The sequence below is a fragment of the Peromyscus eremicus genome, chromosome 14 (assembly GCF_949786415.1).
Source record: "Peromyscus eremicus chromosome 14, PerEre_H2_v1, whole genome shotgun sequence".
NCBI lineage: Eukaryota > Metazoa > Chordata > Mammalia > Rodentia > Cricetidae > Peromyscus > Peromyscus eremicus.
In genome coordinates, this window is record NC_081430.1 from 57,655,870 (window position 1) to 57,666,476 (window position 10,607).

At 39.8% G+C, this 10,607-nt stretch overlaps 1 long non-coding RNA gene and 3 pseudogenes across 1 annotated transcript; all 4 read left to right on the top strand.

Moving 5' to 3' along the window:
• Positions 1 to 1,708: 1,708 nt before the first annotated feature.
• On the top strand, positions 1,709 to 1,785 carry LOC131924771 (small nucleolar RNA SNORD113/SNORD114 family; annotated as a pseudogene).
• A 2,793-nt stretch (positions 1,786 to 4,578) lies between these two features.
• On the top strand, positions 4,579 to 6,920 carry LOC131924440 (uncharacterized). The gene is made up of 3 exons (XR_009382901.1): positions 4,579 to 4,685; positions 5,438 to 5,517; positions 6,616 to 6,920. It is a non-coding gene; the product is annotated as an uncharacterized LOC131924440 (long non-coding RNA).
• Positions 4,889 to 4,966, top strand: LOC131924753 (small nucleolar RNA SNORD113/SNORD114 family; annotated as a pseudogene).
• A 2,263-nt stretch (positions 6,921 to 9,183) lies between the features above and the next one.
• Positions 9,184 to 9,260, top strand: LOC131924772 (small nucleolar RNA SNORD113/SNORD114 family; annotated as a pseudogene).
• The last annotated feature ends 1,347 nt before the right edge of the window (positions 9,261 to 10,607 follow it).

Sequence of the window (10,607 nt, forward strand, 5' to 3'; positions counted from 1 at the left end):
GTGTTACTCTGACTGCCTCTCCTTATTCTTTAATGAATTACGCACTGCTCAAGAAGGACACATCCAGTTGAAGACAGATACCAAATATCATGGACACAGTTTCTTAATATCATTAATTTTAAAATAAATCTGATGACACACTGAATCAAAGAATTGATCTAAAGCATTCTTAAGAACTGCTCTAAAGCATATTTAATAACATATTTGATTCCTTGTATTTATCTGTATCTGTTTATCTCTCTGTCTATGGATCTGTCTGTCTGTCTATCCATCTTCAAACTACAAATCCATCGTTAACCTATGTATGTATATATGTATCTCTGTCTATCTCTCTATCTCTCTATCTCTCTATCTATCTACCTCTGTCTCTATCCATCATCTATCATATATATATAATAACATGTGTCTTTTTTATTGTACTTTTTCTGTTGAATCCCAGCTGCATTGGCACTATAATAAATGCAGAAACAGGGTATTGTTATCTCAAGGTTTGAAGCCAAAGTGGAGGCTAGTGAGGACCTGCTGTTGCCAAAGAGGTGGATGGTTCCTCCAGTCCCAGACTCTTTAGAACACCAATTCAACTGAACCACTCATGTTTTTACAAGGTGGTTGTATTTATTTATTAAGACACACTCTAGTATTCTACCACTTCTGTGCTGTCTCCTTGAAGTTTCTGGAATAAAGAATCCCATGTGCATCCAGATGGCTCTTTGCATATTTACATTTGACAGACAGCTGCAGAGACTGAGTCAGGATCTCCTTGCCTTCTACCTAGGTTCACTCAGAAGATTTAGCACTTCCTGTTGAGTAGGGAATGTGTAGCTAGACAGACACATGGACCAGTTTTGGTTCTTATGGTTTTATCTGGTATTCACTTGTAGGAAAGTTAATACATCTCGCACTGTAAGTGACTCTTTGGCTTTGACAGTGAGCTTCGTCTACAGCAAACACGAGGTTAGTCCCCATTCAGTGTTTGTTGAGCTGGACTTGGCTACAAAAATCTGACTCTAGACTGTGCCTCCCCGTCTCTCCATTCATTCAATATTTCTCTCTTTGTACTGGTAGACACACTGGACTCAGTTAGGCACACAATACCTGGAATGCTCAGTTTATCATGGAATAGGTGTTTATCTCTGAGTTCTATATCCTTCAATCTCTTCTCATGGCTGCTGGCTTCATGGCTTATCGTGGGTCTTTGCTTTAACACTTCAGGGAGGAAAGGGTGACATTATTAAATTCTTAACTCTTTATTATTAAAATGTTGCCAAAATCACTACACATTAAAATGAACCAAACCCAAAGACTTAAATTTTTTAAGTGAAAATAAATAGCTATTACCACAGATTCACAAACATCTACAGAAAACGATTTACATACTTACATAGTTAAAGTATGAAATTTTCATCATCCACAGTGCTCGTCCCACTGAAGGAATGGCTTCAGTCTGCCTTAAACACTGGGCCACACCCATAATCTCTACACTTATTCTCAGTGCTTACGTGAAGTCCAAATCCTGTGTGAGTAATATTCAAAATTATTGTCTTGTTTTGCTCTGTGTTATTATAGTTTAGAGCAGAGGTTAGGTATTCTGAAAAAAACAAAAACAAAAACAAAAAACAAAATGAAATCAGAGGCACTTTTATTGTTAATGAATTACTGCGTTAAATAACAAACACGCACATATTACTAGAGAAGAGGTAGGCTATCACGGACCAATGATGACAATTACCCTGCGGCGCTATAAGTCATGGACGATGACTACAATTATGGGTGTCTGAGGTTCTTTCTCATCCTAACACATCTCATTTGCTCCTGTTAGCCTGGTAAAACCATTAGGCTTGTGGAGCACATACTGTTCATTAGACGCATGCACTTTCGTGAATTTTCTTAGTGGATCAATGACATGCTGTAAATATTCACACACAAATACAAATGTAAATAAATATGGTGGCATTGATCCATGAGTAGATAAATGTTTTACTACAAATGCTACTACTACTGCTCGTAGATACTCTCGAAATCTATTAAGAGTGAACTGGCTTAAAGATGTATATAAACTCCATCCAAGTTCACATAGGAAGTATAATTAATGGATTAAGGCCCAGTGAGGATCAAGACCTTAACACTATCATAACAATGTGAATCCTAAATAGCAAATAGTTAGAAAGGAGAAATGTAGCAGTCGTTTGAAAACTCTCAATCTTTTTATTATCTTCTCTGCTGTGTAATCCCTGGATGGATGATGGTTGCCACCTTGTATCCTGGCTGGGAGGTCCACGGTTGCCCAGGCCTCATGTGTGAGGATCAAGGGAACTGATGTAAGTGGAGTCAAGATTTTTGTTTTGCTATGGGTGGCCTTTATGAGACACTCCTCTCTTAGTCAAGTGTTGTTTTTTTGCTTTTGTCTTTTCTGGGGCCCACCCATCCAGTTACCAAATAAAGCAAACATGGAGGCTTATTCCAAATTATAAATATCAGGCCTTAGCTTGGCTTATTTCTTGCCGGATTTCCTTAACTTGAAATTATCCCATCTACCTTTTGCCTCTGGGCTTCTCATGTTCTCTTGCTTCTGTAAATCTTACTCTTACTTCATGTCTTGATATGCAGCTGGGTGGCTGGCCCCTGATGTCCTCTTCCTCCTCTGGCTCCTCCTTTCTGCCTCTCCCAGACTTCTCCTTCTGTTATTTCCCTCTGCCCCCACCCCCAATTCTGCCTATGCTTTCTTCTGCCTTGCTATTGGCCGTTCAGTTGTTTATTAGACCATCAGGTGTTTTAGACAGGCACAAGAACACAGCTTCACAGAGGTCAACAAACGCAACCTAAACAAAAGTAACACACCTTAAACAAAAGAATACTCTACAACGTTTCCCATTTTTGTTGTCATAAAAGCAAAGGTTTTTACTCTAACATAGTAAAAGTACAGACAACAAAAAAGTGATCTATTCTGGAATTCCATTTACAATACTCTGTCCATTTGTACTTAGCATATTCAAAGAGAATTATGCGTTATCTGTCATATCTTACAGAATCCAAAGTTTTACAGCTAAGTTACTTTCTCAAGTAAAACTAAGAAAAACTGCAACTGTAACTCTCTAGTCTTCAATTCCATCAAAGACCCCTAGAGATGTAATATATTTGAGTAAACAAAATATGCATCGCACACAACTTCCAAAAACTCTAGCCATGACAGAGACATCTGACTGCCTGGACAGTCACCCAAAGCTTCTCTACGATCTTGGGCCATCCGTCTTCAGCGTACAGGCCCATAGTATCTGGCAGACTTTGCTGTGAAGCAAGAAATTTGAAGGCCTGTCTTGCCTTGATTTGAGACACTTAGTCAGTCACTCTGCTCTGTGTCCTATAGACTGTGTGGCAGTCTCTTTTGTGAAGCAGGTATTTTGAATGCCTGCCCTGCCTTGTACTGGCACAGTTCAACAACCTTTTTCCTGCGTGTCCTGCGTGACAAACCTGCACAGCACAATGTCAGCAGCCAAAGACAAGAGCAGTTTCTTTGTCTAGTGGCCACAAAGAAATCTGGCCACAACGAAAGTAAACCCCATAAGGGGTTCGTTCAGTGCCCCTCACCTCTGAAGCAAATGGGTGCTGCCAGGAGTAGATGTGTCTCATGGTCATGAAAAACTTGAGGATAACAAAACATTTGTAATGCCGTATTCTGTAAGTCTTTGAAAAGTTTGAAGACTCTCTTTTCATCTAAAATATATCTCTATATGATCCGGAAAGCAAACCGAACATATCCACAAATTTGATTGTTACAAGTGACTAACCGCTATCCTTTGTTTCCTGATTTTCCCATATAGTTTATAGTAATCAATTTCCAAAACTAGAACTGCACCCTACATTTCCGACCGAACTGCGTAAGCGCAATACCTCAAACATAAATAGAAACATACATACAATATGTTTTAATCAAAACAACCTTAAATTTTTATCAATATACAAAAAATGGTTTAAACAAGAGTAGAAACACGCATACAGTGTAACAAAAATAGGTTTAAATGTGTATCGATATACTATGATAGTACAATACCAAATACACATATAGCAAAGTACAGAGACCCACTAGTATTGAAGTTCCAGAGGTATAATCCCTTGGCTCAGGATGCTGTGTACTGTTTAAAAATGGTGGTCAAAATTCTTGTTAGGGTTAGAACCCGCTCTCCTGTGTATTTTCTAGTGAAGAATGTATCACAATTGTATGTTCTTTGACAAGGAAACATTGCATAGAACTTGAATGTGTTCATAATCCATTCTTCCTTTCATCTCTCCGGCTATCCCCATGCCGTGTTGCCCTTCCGTCTGGATCACGATGTCCACGGCTAGCCTAGGGTCGTTGGAGCCCAGTGACCGGGTAAGTACAGTTCATGTTCTTGTGTTACTCTGACTGCTTCTCCTTATTCTTAAATGAATGACAAATTACTCAAGAATGGCACATCCAGTTGATGACAGACTTAAATTTTATTAAGTGAAAATGCATAGCGATTACCACAGAGTCACCACGGTTTACAGAAATAGTTTCACAAAGCTTGCGTTAGTTAAGTCATGAAATTTTCATCATCCCCAGTGCTCATCCCTCACAAGGAATAGCTTCAGTCTGCTTTAAACACTGGGCCACACCCCAAATCTCTACACGTCCTCTCGGTGTTTACCTGGAGACCCAAAGCTATGTGAGTAATATTCAAAATTATTATATTGTATTGCTCATATTGTTATATGCCCTATGTTGTGATAGAGTATAGAATGTATCTGACCAAGGTATTTGGTTATCCCGAAGAACAAAATAACACGAGAGGCACATTTATTATTAACGAAGAATTCATGTGTTAAATTACACGCATACATACATTACTAGGGAAGAGGAAGGCTAATATGGACCGATGATGACCAAGTCTGGGGTGGCAGTATAAGTCACGGACGATGACTACAATTCTGGGTGTCTGAGGTTCTCATCATCATATATCCTATGTGCCCCTGTTAACCGGCGAATAGACGTTAGGCCTGTGGAGCCCATCCTGACATTCTAATCAAGCACTTTCTGGAGTGTTAGTGGATCAGTGAAACATTTTATAAATATTCACACAAATATAAATGGAAATAAATTTTTGAGGCATAGATCAGCTAGTAAACAAATGTTTTACCACAAATGGTACTACTACATGTGGAAACTCTGGAAGTCTGCTAACAGGTCTTAGCATAAAGATGTATATAAACTTAATCCAAGTTCACATGTGAAGTATACTTAATGGATTAAGCCCCAGTGAGGGTCAAGACCTTGACTTTTAAATCTTACTTGATTTCTTAAGACACTATCATAACAATGTGAATCCTAAATAACAGATAGTTAGAAAGGAGAAATGTAGAAATCATTTGATAAATATCAATCTTTTTATTATCATTCTTCCTTTGTACTTCCTGGAAGGATGATGATTGACACCGTGTTTCCTGGCTGGGAGGTCCGTGGTTGCCCTGTCCCCATGTGTAAGGATCAAGGGAAGTGATGTAAGTGGAGTCAAAGTCCTTGTTTCGCTTTGGGTGGCCTTGATCACACATTTAGGTTGTCTTGGTAAAGGCATGCATAGGCTCCTGTTAGGCCAACTGAGACTGTGTGCTCAATTAAACCTGACCATGAGCGCAGGGTTGGGGATTTCCAAAATTAAGTAGAAAGACAGAATCAGGGTGGCACAAAATCTGTTGCATAATTTCAAAACATCCGGATTTTGTGACTTGTTATATGACTACTCCAAGTGACACGAATAGTTAGGTGATAAAAATATAGAAATTGTGAGAGAAAGGAAAAGGCGGTGTTGGATCAATGATGGTTTGATCACTCATGATGATTGATCCGTGGAGCATGACTACAGGTCTGGGAGTCTGAGCTTCACACCAGAACACATGTAGTGTGGAACTGTGATAGATGTCAGGTGTAGTACGTGATAGTGTATTATCATAGTATTTTTGTTCAAGAGTTTTCATTACATTCATATAATTAGAGTCAACTAAAACACAGGAGAGGGGAACGGATTCTCAAATAGTACCATGTAGTAATATTGTAACAGTATATATATATATATATATATATATATATATATATATATATATATATCAAAGTTGAGGAACCCACTAGTAGTGAATTTCCAGAGGTATAATCCCTTGGCTAAGGATGCTCTGTGCCATTTGAAATGATAGTCAAGTAAAGCAAAGGATAACCAGGCTACAATGCACAGCCCCAGAGATAGTAGGTATCAAGGAGGACCTTAAGAGTGACAGATGTACATGTATCCTCCTGGGAAGGGGAAGTAAATAAGAACTCCTGAGTGAACTGCCAACCTGGGAGAAGGGGTGGAGATAAGGGGAGGTGGAAGGAGAACCTGAGGGAAGTAGATGGTGGATTTGGGGGAGGGACAGAGATGGAGAGAAATGAAAGAGATGTCTTGATGGAGGGAGCCATGATGGGGTAAGGAAGAAACCTCGTAGAAGGGAAATTCCCAGGAATCCACAAGGATGAGCCCAGCTAATACTCCAAGGCGTAGTGGAGGGGGTGCCTCAACTGGCCTTCCCCTCTAATCAGATTGATGACTACCCTAATTGTCATCATAGAACCTTCATCCAGTACTAACGGAAGCAGATGCAGAGATCCACAGCTAAGCACTTTGTGGAGCTCCCGGAGTCCAGTTGAAGCAAAGGAGGAGAGATTATATGAGCAAAGGGGACAAGATCATGATGGGGAATCCCACAGAGACCTGAGCTAATGGGAGCTCACTGACTCTGGACTGACAACTGGGGAACCTGCATGGGACCGAACTAGGCCCTCTGAATGTGGGTGACAGTTGTGTGACTTGGACAATTTATGGGGCCACTGGCAGTGGCACCAGGATTTATCCTTCGTGCACGAACTGGCTTTTTGGAGCCCATTCCCCGTGGAGGGATGCCTTGCTCAGCCTTGATGCAGCAGAGAGGGGCTTGGTCCTGCCTCACCTTGATATGGCGGGCTTCCTTGACTCCCCGTGGGAGGCCTTACCCTCCCTGAGGACTGGATAGGAGGCTGGGTGGAGGAAAGATGGAGGGTGGGTGGGAGCAGCGGGAGGAGGGGGGTGAGGGGGGTGGGGGTGGGAGAGGGAACTGTGGTTGGTATGTGAAAAAAGAACTCTTAAATAAACAAAACTAAAAATAAAAAGATAAAATGGTGGTCAAAATTCTTGTTAAGGTTAGAACCGGGTCTCCTGTGTACTTTCTCAAGAAGAATGTAGCAACCTTTTATATTCGTAGATGAGTGAAATAAAAAAGAAACCACACAAGGGTCATTGTATAGAACATGGTTTTGTGATTTTGTTTATAATCCGTTCCTCTTTTCATCTCTCTGGATATTCCTGAGTTGCCCTTCCACGTGGATCACGATGTCTACGGCGAGCCTAGGGTCTTGGGAGCACAGTGACCAAGTAAGTACAGTTCATTTTCCTGTGTTACTCTGACTGCCTCTCCTTATTCTTTAATGAATTACGCACTGCTCAAGAAGGACACATCCAGTTGAAGACAGATACCAAATATCATGGACACAGTTTCTTAATATCATTAATTTTAAAATAAATCTGATGACACACTGAATCAAAGAATTGATCTAAAGCATTCTTAAGAACTGCTCTAAAGCATATTTAATAACATATTTGATTCCTTGTATTTATCTGTATCTGTTTATCTCTCTGTCTATGGATCTGTCTGTCTGTCTATCCATCTTCAAACTACAAATCCATCGTTAACCTATGTATGTATATATGTATCTCTGTCTATCTCTCTATCTCTCTATCTCTCTATCTATCTACCTCTGTCTCTATCCATCATCTATCATATATATATAATAACATGTGTCTTTTTTATTGTACTTTTTCTGTTGAATCCCAGCTGCATTGGCACTATAATAAATGCAGAAACAGGGTATTGTTATCTCAAGGTTTGAAGCCAAAGTGGAGGCTAGTGAGGACCTGCTGTTGCCAAAGAGGTGGATGGTTCCTCCAGTCCCAGACTCTTTAGAACACCAATTCAACTGAACCACTCATGTTTTTACAAGGTGGTTGTATTTATTTATTAAGACACACTCTAGTATTCTACCACTTCTGTGCTGTCTCCTTGAAGTTTCTGGAATAAAGAATCCCATGTGCATCCAGATGGCTCTTTGCATATTTACATTTGACAGACAGCTGCAGAGACTGAGTCAGGATCTCCTTGCCTTCTACCTAGGTTCACTCAGAAGATTTAGCACTTCCTGTTGAGTAGGGAATGTGTAGCTAGACAGACACATGGACCAGTTTTGGTTCTTATGGTTTTATCTGGTATTCACTTGTAGGAAAGTTAATACATCTCGCACTGTAAGTGACTCTTTGGCTTTGACAGTGAGCTTCGTCTACAGCAAACACGAGGTTAGTCCCCATTCAGTGTTTGTTGAGCTGGACTTGGCTACAAAAATCTGACTCTAGACTGTGCCTCCCCGTCTCTCCATTCATTCAATATTTCTCTCTTTGTACTGGTAGACACACTGGACTCAGTTAGGCACACAATACCTGGAATGCTCAGTTTATCATGGAATAGGTGTTTATCTCTGAGTTCTATATCCTTCAATCTCTTCTCATGGCTGCTGGCTTCATGGCTTATCGTGGGTCTTTGCTTTAACACTTCAGGGAGGAAAGGGTGACATTATTAAATTCTTAACTCTTTATTATTAAAATGTTGCCAAAATCACTACACATTAAAATGAACCAAACCCAAAGACTTAAATTTTTTAAGTGAAAATAAATAGCTATTACCACAGATTCACAAACATCTACAGAAAACGATTTACATACTTACATAGTTAAAGTATGAAATTTTCATCATCCACAGTGCTCGTCCCACTGAAGGAATGGCTTCAGTCTGCCTTAAACACTGGGCCACACCCATAATCTCTACACTTATTCTCAGTGCTTACGTGAAGTCCAAATCCTGTGTGAGTAATATTCAAAATTATTGTCTTGTTTTGCTCTGTGTTATTATAGTTTAGAGCAGAGGTTAGGTATTCTGAAAAAAACAAAAACAAAAACAAAAAACAAAATGAAATCAGAGGCACTTTTATTGTTAATGAATTACTGCGTTAAATAACAAACACGCACATATTACTAGAGAAGAGGTAGGCTATCACGGACCAATGATGACAATTACCCTGCGGCGCTATAAGTCATGGACGATGACTACAATTATGGGTGTCTGAGGTTCTTTCTCATCCTAACACATCTCATTTGCTCCTGTTAGCCTGGTAAAACCATTAGGCTTGTGGAGCACATACTGTTCATTAGACGCATGCACTTTCGTGAATTTTCTTAGTGGATCAATGACATGCTGTAAATATTCACACACAAATACAAATGTAAATAAATATGGTGGCATTGATCCATGAGTAGATAAATGTTTTACTACAAATGCTACTACTACTGCTCGTAGATACTCTCGAAATCTATTAAGAGTGAACTGGCTTAAAGATGTATATAAACTCCATCCAAGTTCACATAGGAAGTATAATTAATGGATTAAGGCCCAGTGAGGATCAAGACCTTAACACTATCATAACAATGTGAATCCTAAATAGCAAATAGTTAGAAAGGAGAAATGTAGCAGTCGTTTGAAAACTCTCAATCTTTTTATTATCTTCTCTGCTGTGTAATCCCTGGATGGATGATGGTTGCCACCTTGTATCCTGGCTGGGAGGTCCACGGTTGCCCAGGCCTCATGTGTGAGGATCAAGGGAACTGATGTAAGTGGAGTCAAGATTTTTGTTTTGCTATGGGTGGCCTTTATGAGACACTCCTCTCTTAGTCAAGTGTTGTTTTTTTGCTTTTGTCTTTTCTGGGGCCCACCCATCCAGTTACCAAATAAAGCAAACATGGAGGCTTATTCCAAATTATAAATATCAGGCCTTAGCTTGGCTTATTTCTTGCCGGATTTCCTTAACTTGAAATTATCCCATCTACCTTTTGCCTCTGGGCTTCTCATGTTCTCTTGCTTCTGTAAATCTTACTCTTACTTCATGTCTTGATATGCAGCTGGGTGGCTGGCCCCTGATGTCCTCTTCCTCCTCTGGCTCCTCCTTTCTGCCTCTCCCAGACTTCTCCTTCTGTTATTTCCCTCTGCCCCCACCCCCAATTCTGCCTATGCTTTCTTCTGCCTTGCTATTGGCCGTTCAGTTGTTTATTAGACCATCAGGTGTTTTAGACAGGCACAAGAACACAGCTTCACAGAGGTCAACAAACGCAACCTAAACAAAAGTAACACACCTTAAACAAAAGAATACTCTACAACGTTTCCCATTTTTGTTGTCATAAAAGCAAAGGTTTTTACTCTAACATAGTAAAAGTACAGACAACAAAAAAGTGATCTATTCGGGAATTCCATTTACAATACTCTGTCCATTTGTACTTAGCATATTCAAAGAGAATTATGCGTTATCTGTCATATCTTACAGAATCCAAAGTTTTACAGCTAAGTTACTTTCTCAAGTAAAACTAAGAAAAACTGCAACTGTAACTCTCTAGTCTTCAATTCCATCAAAGACCCCTAGAGATGTAATA